Source organism: Rhagoletis zephyria, unplaced genomic scaffold (assembly GCF_001687245.7).
Source record: "Rhagoletis zephyria isolate East Lansing unplaced genomic scaffold, Rhagoletis_zephyria_1.1 Rzeph_scaffold_01906, whole genome shotgun sequence".
Taxonomy (NCBI): domain Eukaryota; kingdom Metazoa; phylum Arthropoda; class Insecta; order Diptera; family Tephritidae; genus Rhagoletis; species Rhagoletis zephyria.
In genome coordinates, this window is record NW_016158990.1 from 49,133 (window position 1) to 62,297 (window position 13,165).

Sequence of the window (13,165 nt, forward strand, 5' to 3'; positions counted from 1 at the left end):
GCTCAGGGCCTTACCGGGGTCACACAGGGCGGATCGTGAACGGCCTACTTCGGTGGGTTAGCTGCGAATAACCAATAAGCAGTCCCAGACCAAGAGAGGCAGGAGCCGAGGGCCTGATTTAAAAGATCAGAAATGCTTGATGAATCTCCTGTTAGATCCTGTTCATGGCATACTGGAACATGTATACGATTAATTCGACATTGGGCTGGCGAGAGCAGTATTCCACCACTTTAGTATGCGAGGGTTACGCCTCACAGAAATGGCGTCTCGTTAAAACCCTGGCAGGTCTTCAAGTACGTTCAATACACGTCGCCATTTAGTTGGCCGCACAGGTCCAGTTGAGATTTCCTCCTGGTTTTGCGCTGTCTTGGCTCTGAACACAATATCCCATAAGGACTTGTGTCAACCCTCGCGATGGCCTGCTCCTTTGAGAGAAGGGAACTACGGGACACTGAAAGCGACTGTGCTACGTGTGGAGATAGCGGCTTGAAGCGTAGACCCAACAGAACTGACATGATTAAAAAAATAACAAAAACAAATGTAATGGGTGTAGAAGGGTACACCTTTGCAAACGACAACTCCGGGAAGCCGGGAAGGTGGTCATCAAACACCAGCTGCTGCAAACAGGGACAAGCATGCCACCGCAAGCTTGAGAACGTGCGAAGGCAATGAAGATGAGCAATTGGTCCAGATCCGGCTCGTCTTGAAGAAGATGCAGAGTCCTATCTCCAAGCAGAAAAATTTGTCCATGGACATAAAAACGGGTATGGCCCAAATCGAGGAGAGCCTAAATATACTAAGCTACCTCCGAGAGCAGCGCCGGAAGGGGTCTACCCTTTCCGAGCTGCAGAAAACTGGCCCTGGCTCGCAAAAGAGAGCTCGAACTCGATCCGACTCCCCTACAGGCGAACCGGAAAAGAAAAAAAATACTACTAATAATAATAATAATAATAGTAGTAAAAATATTTTTATTAATAGTCCTAATAACAATAATGGTAATAATAATAATAATGCACAGAAGACCGTACCAGCTAATCAATGGAAAACGGTTGGAAAAAGCAGAAATCCCAAGTCAGGGCCAGCGCCAGGTGAACCCTTAGTCAATAAGGGCGAAGCGACCAGCCGCAAAAAAAGAAGAGGGTGAGAAAAAAGAAGAATCTCGCCAAGCTAATCATTAAGCCAGCAGAAGGCAAAACCTATGCAGAGGTGCTGGGAACGATACGTGGTAAGCTCCAACCTGAGAAGACGGAGACCGTAATTCGATCTGTTCGGAAAACCGGCGAAGGCGGCGTGCTCATCGAAACGGAGCGCTGTGGCGACCAATCAGCATTTAAGGAAAATGTGTGCACTGCCATTGGCCACCTTGGAGACGCCCGTATTCTCACAAGACGTTTACGTCTAGAAGTTCTGGACATGGACTGCCTAACCACGGCCCCAGAAGTGGACAACGCTATACGCGGGGAGTTAGGAGACAAGATGAATGGCCAACTTCGCGTCTCTCTCCTCGCTGTAAACTCGCGTGAACAAAGAATGGTTGTGGTGGAAATCGACGATCTGCCTGGCCGGACTCTTATTGAAGAGGGGAAGCTGCGAGTAGGTTGGATTATCTGCCGCGTCCGAGAGCGCGCGTATGTCCAAAAGTGTTTCCGCTGTCTGGGGTATGGCCACAAAAAGGCGGAATGCAAAGGCCCAGACAGAAGCAGTTCATGCTGGAAATGTGGTCAGTAGGGCCACATAGCCTCTGCATGTAAAGAAAGCCCAAGCTGCTACCTGTGCTCGGCAGGAGATAGACAGAAAAATGCCAATCATCTGCCCGGGTCGGGAGCGTGCAAGGCCTTCAGGGATGCCCTTGCTGAGGCTAAGACATAGCTTGGGAGAATATGATTAAATTTATACCAGGCAATATGAACAGGAGAAGGGTAGCTGGACCAATTGGTTCTTGAACAAAGAGCAGATGCTGTCATCATCAGTGAACCCTATAGAACAAATGAAACCTGGCATGTGGACCAATCAGGCTCGGCCGCGATATGGATTGCTAACCCCAACCATCGCGCAGAGAGCAGCGGGGTAGGACGCTGCTACGTCTGGGTTAAAATGGCGCAAATCACTGTGGTGNCGAGATACAGAAGAGTAAACGGAACTGCTGGAAAGCGCTATGTGACGAAGTGGATCGCGATACCTGGGGCCAGGGATACAAAATAGTGATGAAAAAGTTCCATACATCATCGCAAGCGATGGATGAGGCCCGAGATAAGAATATAGTGGATGCTCTATTTCCCACACACCCACTAAGAGCCTATACAGTGTTCGTCGAGGAGCAAGCCGAGGCACCACTAAACACTCCTACGTTTTTGGCAGTGTCCACGTATTTTATCACAGAACTGTTCAATTTTACTTCATAATAGTCGTCAAGTTTCAAATATTTCTTATACATAACAATGCACTGGCATTTGCTTGGATTAGGGACTAAGGCACTTTAAGGCGCTGACTCGCCTACGGAGTCTAAGTCGGCATTTAGGTTTGTTATACATGCATTGATGGAATCGGGGAGACAACAGAGATACAATTGGACGTCATCTGCATAGACATGGATATTACAATGTTTTAACATAGCAGGAACAGCAGAGGGTCAAGTATGGATCCTTGCGGAACCCCTCGAGCCGTAGGCAGCGGGGTTGAAACGATATCGTGTACGCTTACGAATTGTGAACGGTCAGCAAGGTATGATCTTACTAGGTTCACTGCCGATGGTGCGAAACTAAAAATGTTACGAAGTTTTAAACACATTAACGCATGATCCACGGTATCAAAAGCTTTCGAATTGTCGAGAAGGGTTAGGAATATTACATAGTTTCTGTCAAGGTTTAGCCGAATGTCGTCCGAAACTTTTAAGAGCGCTGTGATACAACTCCTATTTGCTCTGAAACCAGATTGGTACGGGCTCATAAACGAGTTCTTAGTAATAAAGAGGTTGATCAGGTGGTTCATGATTCGCTCAAGGACCTTAGATAGAAAAAGCAATATCGCGATTGGCCTGTAATCACCATTCGGCTTTTTGACAGGGATGACCTTTGCCCTCTTCCAACAACTCGGAAAATCAGAGGTTATGGGGATGGTGTTAAAGGCATAAGTTAGGTAATTCAGAATTTTAGGAAGTAAACACTTGAGAAATTTGGGATAGATTCCATCGCTACCAACGGCATTCGACTTGATACTAAGTACAGAGTGGACAACATCACACTCATCAATACAATTAAAATAGAAACCAGGCAAGGAGTCACTCATACTAACAATATAACGGTCATAACAAATATTACGGTTACCAACAGACACTTGCACAAATTTCTCGTTTAATTCATTTACGTCAATAGATTCGGTTACTAGATTGCTTTCCTTGCCAATACCGATATCGCGGATACGTTTCCATGTTTGCTTAGAGCCTACCGCCGTGTTAAATTGTTGTGCATAGTACATTGATTTTTGCAACTTATTGGCTTTCGTTACTTCTAAGGAAAGGCCTGTATGCAGCTCTCAAGAAACGCAAAAACTCCATATAAAATGACGTACAAGAAATGGCTAAGAAATTTTCTTGAGTCAAATTTCCCTATGGCAGTACGCAGTTCTTAAGGTATTTGCTACGCTATCTACTACGGTTTTCTAAAGTTTTTTTGTGAAAAAAGAGCACAAGGCAACCCAGGTTTGCAACAGAAATATATGCCCGCTCCATTATTTCTTGAGGAAAGAGTGAGGCAACAGGCTATGAAGTATCAAAAATGTCAAAAATTCCTTGGACACACACACGACATATTGGCAATTTTTTCTTGACCATTTTCTTGAGAGCTGCATGCAGGGCATAAATTGGAAAGCGTAGGCGCGGATAGTTGGCCATAAAGTAATACCTTAGACCTCTTATTTATAAAAAATACATCTAATAACGTGATATTGGTCCGCGTGAAATGTGTGGGTATCGAACGGTTAACAGGGAAAAGTCCAAGGTTTTCCATTGATAGCGAAAACTTAGTTTCAGTAAGCAAGTCACTGTTAAAGTCGCACTTATAAGGATGTTGTTGTAATTTAGGGTAAGATTCTCAATAAAATCAACAAATGGAAAGTATGCAATGTTGCGATTTGGTCTATATACACAGCCAACTAGGATTTTATCTGTACTGCTAACTATTTCTACGAAGATATACTCAATGGAATCCGAGGCACTTGATTAACATTTAAGACGACACGAGAGACCAATTTTAATATAAATAGCGACACCACCACCATGCCCGATTCTATCTGAGCGAAACAGTTTATACCCACTGACACAAAGCAAATCATCAACATGGCACGAAGAGAACCAAGTCTCTTACACACACAAAGCATCAACATTGGAACGTTCAAAAATATATCTGAATTCATCGATTTTAGGATGAAGGCTTTGGGCATTAATGTTACATACCATCAAGCCGCGCATTTGTATGCCCACTATCTGTATCGTATTAAACGTGTTGTCTTTGGAACCACAGCGATTTTCACTTTTCTTGTATGTCAGTGCGAAGCAACATATACCGCACCCTAGGAACGATTAAAATTACGGAAAATGCCGAAATTATTGAAGATGAGTATAGAATAAGGTAAGAAAGGAGTAAGTATTTAGTTAAAAGAAGAGAAATAATATAAAGGGAGGAGGCTGAAGACATGTTACACATAAACTTAATAGCTAGTCATTTGCCCGCAATGATTGCATCTATCTCCTCTGTGCTGAGCACCTTAATCGCAGCTACACTGGGCTGCACACGAATAAACACTTGTCCCTTGAACGAAAAGGCAGATTTTATGAGCTTTTGTCTTTTAAGCTACGTTGCAAACTGCATAATCTCACGACTACCTCTAGTAAGAGATTCATTTAGATGTATTCTCCCATTAGCTTCGCGCCCAATGTCACTTAGCTGGATGCCTCTTTTTTTGGCTTTGACAAACCTGGCAGCGGCGGCAAACAGCAAAGAGCGATCATGGGGGGAATTTAGTTTCACTATGATAGGTGAATTTTTTTCGTTTTTGGTGCGTACGCGGAAAGCAGCTTTAATAGACAGGGAATTCAGCTGCATTGCTTGGCAGAGATTGCTGAAAACTTCACCTACTTTCTCATCCGGCTCATGTGGTATAACTCTAATTATAATATCAGTCGCCACGCTATTACTTTCCACCTCCTCCTTGAGTGCGTGTATATCATCGCGCAGTTTTGCTATTTCCGCGCGATCACGCTCGGCCTTTTCTATTTCGAGCTCAAATGGTAGCATCTTCGCCTTCATCTTCGACAGCTCCACCGTCACCTCACCTAGCTGCTTCATAATGACGCCAACAGACTCCTTCACCACCTCTCTCAGCACCTCAGTCACGGCGCTCATGATTTTTGATTCCAGCTGCTTGATATTCTGCTTTGCAGGCGTTTTGTTTGGTGAAACGCATAACAGGCAAGCATATTTGGTACGAGTGCCCATGCTTATGCAATAAAATTCAAATTTTTAAAACAGCGATAACGAACGATGATGCACGGCCAGAAATCAAAACAAATGCGCAGCTGTAGTTATCAGAGAAAAGCCAGCTGTGCCAGCAACGTCGATATTAGTTCTTTAGCAACAACAGCAATGTAGACAGCGGACACTATGTGGTTGTTGTTTTATTAGTTTTATTTATTTGGTTTGTTTTGTTTATAGCGCAAGTGAGTTGTGTTTTTGGTTGGATATAATTAGTTTCTTTAATTCTTTAATTTCTTTTGTTAATGTTTAAATTCAAAGACACTTCCGTACGGTTGAAAATATTGATTGCCTTAATTAAGGATTATAAACCTTGCGGAAAATAAAAAGTGTGTTCCGGCGAAAACTTGAGAAATTGCGGAGCGAAAAATAAACACGTCCGAAGGGCTTGAGTGTATTAGTACGCAAGCATTATTTGCAGATAACAATTTGCAAATTGATAAACTTTGCCGTATAAATGCTGAGTTAATTTTTCATTTGCAAATAACTAAATCACGCAAATAAGTATTGCTTAGTGGTATTATTTGCAAATAAGCGCAAGACGCTGTCATTCTTAGGTTAATTTTCTTTTTCGATGGTCATCTTATTCCTTTTTTATAATCAAGACGTTTCCATTTTTAACTTTATTTTCCTTTTCGATGGTCATATTATTGCCTTTTTATAATCAGGCAATATTAAAAAAGAATATTTCACCATCGAGAAAACAGTGAGTTAAGTATTTGCAAATTATTTTTATTTGCAAATAGCTTACGTATAAACGTAGTATATATTTCTTTATGAGAAATTGCGGAGCGAAAAATAAACACGTCCGAACGGCTCTTACTAAGTAGAATTCTCCTTTCTGTGTTGCCGGAGAAGAGGGCTTCCGCATGTCAAAATAATACAACATTTCGTGTGCATATCACTCCGGCTACGCCATGCACAGTATTTTTGCGCAGAACCAACGCCGAAATTTGCTCGAAAGTGCATAGTGCAAACCGAATTTATTAATAAGCTAGTGGTCGGAAATTTGAAACATTTATTTTAAATAAAATTTCAATCCTTTGATTACACGTATATATTGAAGTTTTTGGATTCGGGTTATGGGTCATTGTATAAATGACTAGCCCGGACCCAAGTTGCTCGATAAGGGGCAACAAAGATCTTTTTTTGCTCGTTTATATAAAGCAGTGGAGTGCAATGGGGTATAGTCGTTGCGCTGGGTATACAGTTACAGTTGCATGGCTATATTTAATCCCGACTCTTGCGTCCTCGTTCGCGCACTCTGGGCAACGTGAGCAACCCATGTGCGAGATACGGTAACCAATCCGAGTGGAGCCTTGGGTCACGGCAGAAAGAAAGAGAGCTTCGGTGGGGCCACTCTGACTTATTCGGTTTAAGGGCTCACTGAAGTCTGCAGCGTCTGTTCACCAGTAGGTGCGGCTGCAAGCGGGTGTCTGCTTGGAGCAAGCGGCTCGCTATATAAACGTGTATTTGGTTGCGAAACCACCCCCGTCCCAGCAATGGGTTGTGCGCTGGGCTTGGGACCCGCCACGTAAAAACCACTTCCAGTGAAGAAGCAAGGCAAAGCCTCGGATGAGACCCCCCCTTATGATGACGACCACGGCAAATGTTTAAAGGACTACGATTTGAGGGCATGCACCTGGAATGTCCGGACCCTTAATGGGGAAGGTGCCTCTGCCCGGCTGGTTGATGTCCTCGTAAGGACAAAAGCTGACATCACCGCCATCCAAGAAATGCGTTGGACGGGGCAAGGCAAAGAATGTCTGGGGCCTTGCGACGTCTACTACAGCTGCCATGTAAAGGAGCGCAAATTCGGAGTTGGATTTGTGGTGGGAGAGAGACTCCGTCGCCGAGTACTGTCGTTCACCCCGGTGGACGAGCGTCTAGCCACAATCCGCATCAAAGCGAGATTCTTCAACATCTCGCTCATCTGCGCCCATGCCCCGACGGAAGAGAAGGATGAGGCATCCAAGGATCTCTTCTATGAGCGCTTGGAGCGCACGTACGAGCGCTGCCCCCGTCATGATATCAAAATCGTGCTTGGCGACTTCAATGCCAGGGTGGGCAAAGAAGGGATCTTTGGAACCACCGTCGGAAAATTCAGCCTCCACGACGAAACGTCCGACAACGGATTGAGGCTGATCGACTTCGCCGGGGCCCGAAACATGGTAGTATGCAGTACTAGGTTCAAGCATAAAAAGATCCATCAAGCTACCTGGCTGTCTCCGGATCGAAAAACGAGAAACCAAATCGATCATGTTGTGATAGACGGAAGGCACGCTTCCAGTGTTTTAGACGTACGCACACTCCGAGGCCCAAACATCGACTCGGACCACTATCTTGTTGCAGCCAAGATACGCACCCGCCTCTGTGCAGCAAAAAATGTGCGCCCAAATATGCAAGGAAAGCTTAACGTCGAAAAGCTGCAATCACAACAGACAGCCAGCGCTTTCGCTACTCGACTCTCACACCTGCTCTCAGAGAGCACTCTTCAACAAACCGACATATGCGAGCAGTGGAACCACATTTCCCGCTCATTAAGTACCGCCGCCGAAGAAGTAGTCGGATTTCAGCGAGCCCGAAAGAACAACTGGTACGATGAGGAGTGTCAGGAAGCTGCAGAGAAAAAAGATGCCGCCTACAGGGCCACGCTGCGATCGGGCGCAACGCGCGCTATGTGGGACCGCTATAGGGATCTGAAGAGGGAAGCGAGACGTATTTGCCGCAACAAGAAGAGAGAGGCAGAAATACGTGAGTGCGAAGAGCTTGAAATGCTGGCCGACAGGAGGAATGCCCGAAAATTTTACCAGAGAGTTAGGCGACTTACGGAAGGTTTAAAGACCGGGGCGCACTCCTGTAAGAACAATAATGGCGACCTAGTAACTGATGTCCAGAGCGTACTTAAATTATGGAGGGAACACTTTTCCGCCCTACTAAATGGTAGCAGCACGGAAAGTTGTGGAGAAGAAGAACCCGAGCCCGCAGTCGATGATGACGGAGTCGACGTTCCACCGCCTGACTATGACGAGGTACGTATAGCAATAACGCGGCTGAAAAACAACAAAGCCGCTGGAGCTGACAGCCTGCCAGCTGAGCTATTCAAGTACGGCGGCGAGGAGTTGATAAGGTGCATGCATCAACTCTTGTGCAGAATATGGTCAGATGAACGCATGCCCGACGACTGGAATTTAAGTGTGCTCTGCCCAATCCACAAGAAAGGTGACCCCGCCATTCGCGCCAACTACCGCGGGATCAGCCTTCTAAGCATAGGTTACAAGGTCTTATCGAGCGTATTGTGCGAAAGACTGAAGCCCACCGTCAATGAACTGATTGGGCCTTATCAGTGTGGCTTTAGACCTGGCAAATCCACCATAGACCAGGTATTCACAATACGCCAAATCTTGGAAAAGACCCGCGAGAAAAGGATCGACACTCACCACCTATTTGTCGACTTTAAAGCCGCTTTTGACAGCACTAAAAGGAGTTGCCTATACGCCGCTATGTCTGAATTTGGCATCCCCTCAAAACTCATACGGCTGTGTAAAATGACGTTGAGCAATACCACCAGCTCCGTCAGAATTGGAAAAGACCTCTCCGAGCCGTTCGCCACAAAACGGGGTTTCAGACAGGGCGACTCCCTTTCATGTGACTTCTTTAATCTGATGTTGGAGAAGATAATAAGAGCTGCAGAACTGAACCGCTCAGGAACAATTTACTACAAGAGCGTGCAATTGCTGGCTTATGCCGATGACATCGACATCATCGGTAACAAAAACCGCGAAGTCTGTTCTGCCTTTTCCAAGTTGGATAGGGAAGCAAAGCGCATGGGTCTGGTGGTAAACGAGGACAAGACGAAGTATCTCCTGTCATCAAACAAACAGTCAGCACATTCGCGCCTTGGCACCCACGTCACTGTTGACAGTTACAATTTCGAGAAAGTAGAGAATTTCGTTTACTTGGGAACCAGCATTAACACCGATAATAATGTCAGCATTGAAATCCAACGTAGAATCACTCTTGCCAACAAGTGCTACTTTGGACTGAGTAGGCAATTCAGGAGTAAAGTCCTCTCTCGACGTACGAAAACCACGCTCTATAAGTCACTCATCATGCCCGTGCTGGTATATGGCGCAGAAGCATGGACAATGACAACATCCGATGAGGCGGCTCTTGGGGTGTTTGAGAGAAAGATTTTGCGGAAGATTTACGGTCCTTTACGCGTTGGCGACGGCGAGTACCGCAGACGATGGAACGATGAGCTGTATGAGCTTTACAACGATATGGACATAGTGCAGCGAATTAAAATACAGCGGCTCCGCTGGCTTGGTCATGTCGTTCGAATGGACACCGACGCTCCAGCTCTGAAAGTATTCAACTCGGAACCCGCTGGTGGTAGCAGAGGAAGAGGGAGGCCCCCACTGCGATGGAAAGATCAGGTGGAGAAGGACTTGGCTTCACTTGGCGTTTCCAATTGGCGTCAGTTGGCACAGAGGAGAAACGACTGGCGTGCTTTGCTGAAGTCGGCCAAAATCGCTTAGGCGGTTACAGCGCCAAAAAAAGGAGAAGAAGATATAAAGTGGATAAAAATATACGTATATGCGAAAGGCAAATTTATCTGTTTAAATGAACACCACTAGTATTTCCTACAAATACATATCGATTTACATCTTTTATCTCGCCTCCGACACATAATTTTTTTCGTACAAAAATACGCAAAATAACTTACTCGTTCGTTTTTAGGCATGCCATTGTTCCGAATACGAAAGAGTTGCAGAATGGTGGTGATAAACTTTTTAGTTTTGTTTAGTTCCTGTAGAATTAGCTAATTGTTATGTAGCGATTTTCAGTAACTTGGTCCTTTTTCTTAAATTTCTAAAATATTTTTAACAGGTAAAATATAAACCTAAAATTTACAATCGTAGAAAAACAAAGCGCTTGTTAACGTGAAGAAAAGCTGTATGTATTACAAAAAACTTTCATCGGTCCAACTCTGGCTACGCCACATTAAACATAAACCCAAGTCATTGTACAAATAGCCGAACCGTACCCCGGATTACTTATACCATGTTCTGACCGACATCGAAAACATGTTTTCGTTTCTAAAACTGGTTTTCGACCTAAAACTTGTGTTTTCGTCAATGTAAAATCTGTCAAACAAAAACAAGTTTTCGTTGAAAACCACTTGAAAACTCACGTTACACTCATTCCAATCGGTGTCTGCACTAGTTTTTTTCGATTATTTATCCAATTGGAAGTCATATTTTATCATCTTTAATACGCCATTTCGGATTTACAATTAATTGGCTGACCAAAATAAAATAAGCATGGAAGTAAAAAGTTGTTAATGAAAAGAAATTGAAGGAAAAGTATTTTGATTTTGAATTTGTGCAGCAAAACTGTAAACAAAGGATGTAAGAAATGTCATCGAAAACACCAACAGTCGGTGTGAACAGCCTTGAGCCCACAATCCCAAAACTCGTTATCAAGGTGTTTTCGTTGTCGGTCAGAACATTGTATTATCCATTGAAAGTATCAAAAGGAAATACAAGAATCTCCGAAACTTTACTAACCCTGGCTTATATCAATAGTTTCTTCCATCGACGCATAACCACTAACACTATAGTATGGTTCCAAAAAGATATTCAAACTAGTTTTTTCTAATTTAATTTACATGTTTGAAGTACTTAAAAGCAATTCGGATTAATTCTCTTTTGTTTTCTACTTGCTTTTACATGCTTAAATTTTGTTAAATTCCAGTTTTTGGTTCTTTAAATGGGAAACACCGAAAATGTCAAAATCAAAGCAAGAAACTTGGAACCAATTGACGGTACAGACGCACATGTCCCATTTACAAAAATAAAAAAATTATACTAAGGGCTGGTAGCTCAAAGCCTTGTTGACACTAATCATCGGTTAACATCGTTATCGACGTTCTCGACTACATGCATATAAGGGCCGGTTGTTCAATGTCTGGTTATCACTACTTGCCGGTTAAACATCATCGATAAAGCAGTCGTTGTATTTAACCGGAGCTTCTACCTCCGGACATTGAATAACCGGCCCTATACATATAATATAAACAGTTAGTGCGTTCCAGTACGTCTACGATTTGCAGGTTTTGCAAAGTCGTTCCCGTGCACCAAAAATTTTATATCTGGGAACACTCTCGTGAGAGTAAATAAGCAACTGTTTCCAGAATGAAGTTTCGAGATTTAGTCCGGAGTTTTTCTTCTGGCCAATTCATAAAAAGTGTCAACCGATAGGCAGGGTTGCATTTGTAAAAAAAACAGACCGCGGTGAAAGCAAAGATCCTTACATTTGTTATAAAATGGAAGCAAACAACGCACGTTCCCACAACAGTGGGGTCTACGTAACCGGAACGACCCAGATTTACATCTGGCCAAGGACTGTCACTACAGCAACACTCCCCAAAATCTGTTGTTACAACAACAACAACAACAATATGTACGCAGTTATTATTAATTGTATAGATTTTAATAGTTATTTCTTGATCTTTCAGCTAAATCAGAGTTGTACTAATGACAAGTAAATAAACCAAATGACGTTGTTNGTTGTTACAACAACAACAACAATATGTACGCAGTTATTATTAATTGTATAGATTTTAATAGTTATTTCTTGATCTTTCAGCTAAATCAGAGTTGTACTAATGACAAGTAAATAAACCAAATGACGTTGTTGCCGGTAAGGGTGCTTTTTGCGTTCCCGTATACTTCTGCATCTGTTCTCCTGTTACTCTCACTTGAGAGAGTAAAATTGTAGTTTTAGTCCGAAGAATACTGAAACAAACAAAATATGTATATTTCCTTAAACAAAAACTATCGATAGTGGTAAAGACCATTCGATAGTGCAAGAAATAGAACCATTCGATAGTATCGATAGTTTTACTGCTCTACCCTACGCAGAGTGTCCAGATTTGGCGATTTCGCGCGAATTTAGGGGATTTTTTTTGGATACTTGCGCGTAAAAATTTAGTAAATCGCTATTGCCGATTTTCGGCGATTTTTCCCTTCAAATAAACTTTTTCCAATTGTAAAAATATACAAAACTTAGTTTTCTACTATAATTTTACAGAAGAGGCTAATGAACTGCGTGATAAACATGACTTAAGAAGCACTTTTGAAACGATTACCTAGTTAATTAAAAAGCTTTGATTTTGTCACCAGAAAGGTGTGAGAATCAAAAAAGGGCGAATTTCACCGGCCTGCCAATTCACTATTGGACTTTGAAGGAAAGAAAAGCAGCGGAAACTGAATATTTAAATCTTTTAACTTTCCCATGGAATAACTTTTCTCAGAACCATTCCATCCGACTCTGAAGAATTTTGGATATTTGTTTAAGGAGTGAAAACCGCAACAGGCAATAAAATGTTTGGAAATATAAGCAAATTCATATTATTGTCCTTGCCGCACTCACATGCTTTGTTGAGCGCGTTTTTTCCGCAATGAAATCAACAAAAACTAAGATTCGAAATAGGATGAGGTTGGCAGGCCTTAATTCAATAGTTCGAATAAATTGTTATTTGAAGGCTAATAGTTTCTGCTGCAAAACGTTTCCAATATCAAACAGTATGTTATCAAGGTTGAATAGCTCAATATATGACAACAAACGAA

General features: G+C 42.9%; 1 long non-coding RNA gene across 4 annotated transcripts in view; it reads right to left on the bottom strand.

Moving 5' to 3' along the window:
* Positions 1-13,165, bottom strand: part of LOC108365538 (uncharacterized) — a 39,606-nt gene that overhangs the window by 9,408 nt on the left and 17,033 nt on the right. Inside the window, exon 1 of one of the 4 annotated variants that reach the window (XR_001847942.1) lies at positions 4,451-5,655. The exons of the other annotated variants lie outside the window; for them this stretch is intronic. This is a non-coding gene — a long non-coding RNA (uncharacterized LOC108365538). Of the gene's footprint in view, positions 1-4,450; positions 5,656-13,165 lie in introns of those variants that run through there. 4 annotated transcript variants of the gene reach the window in all.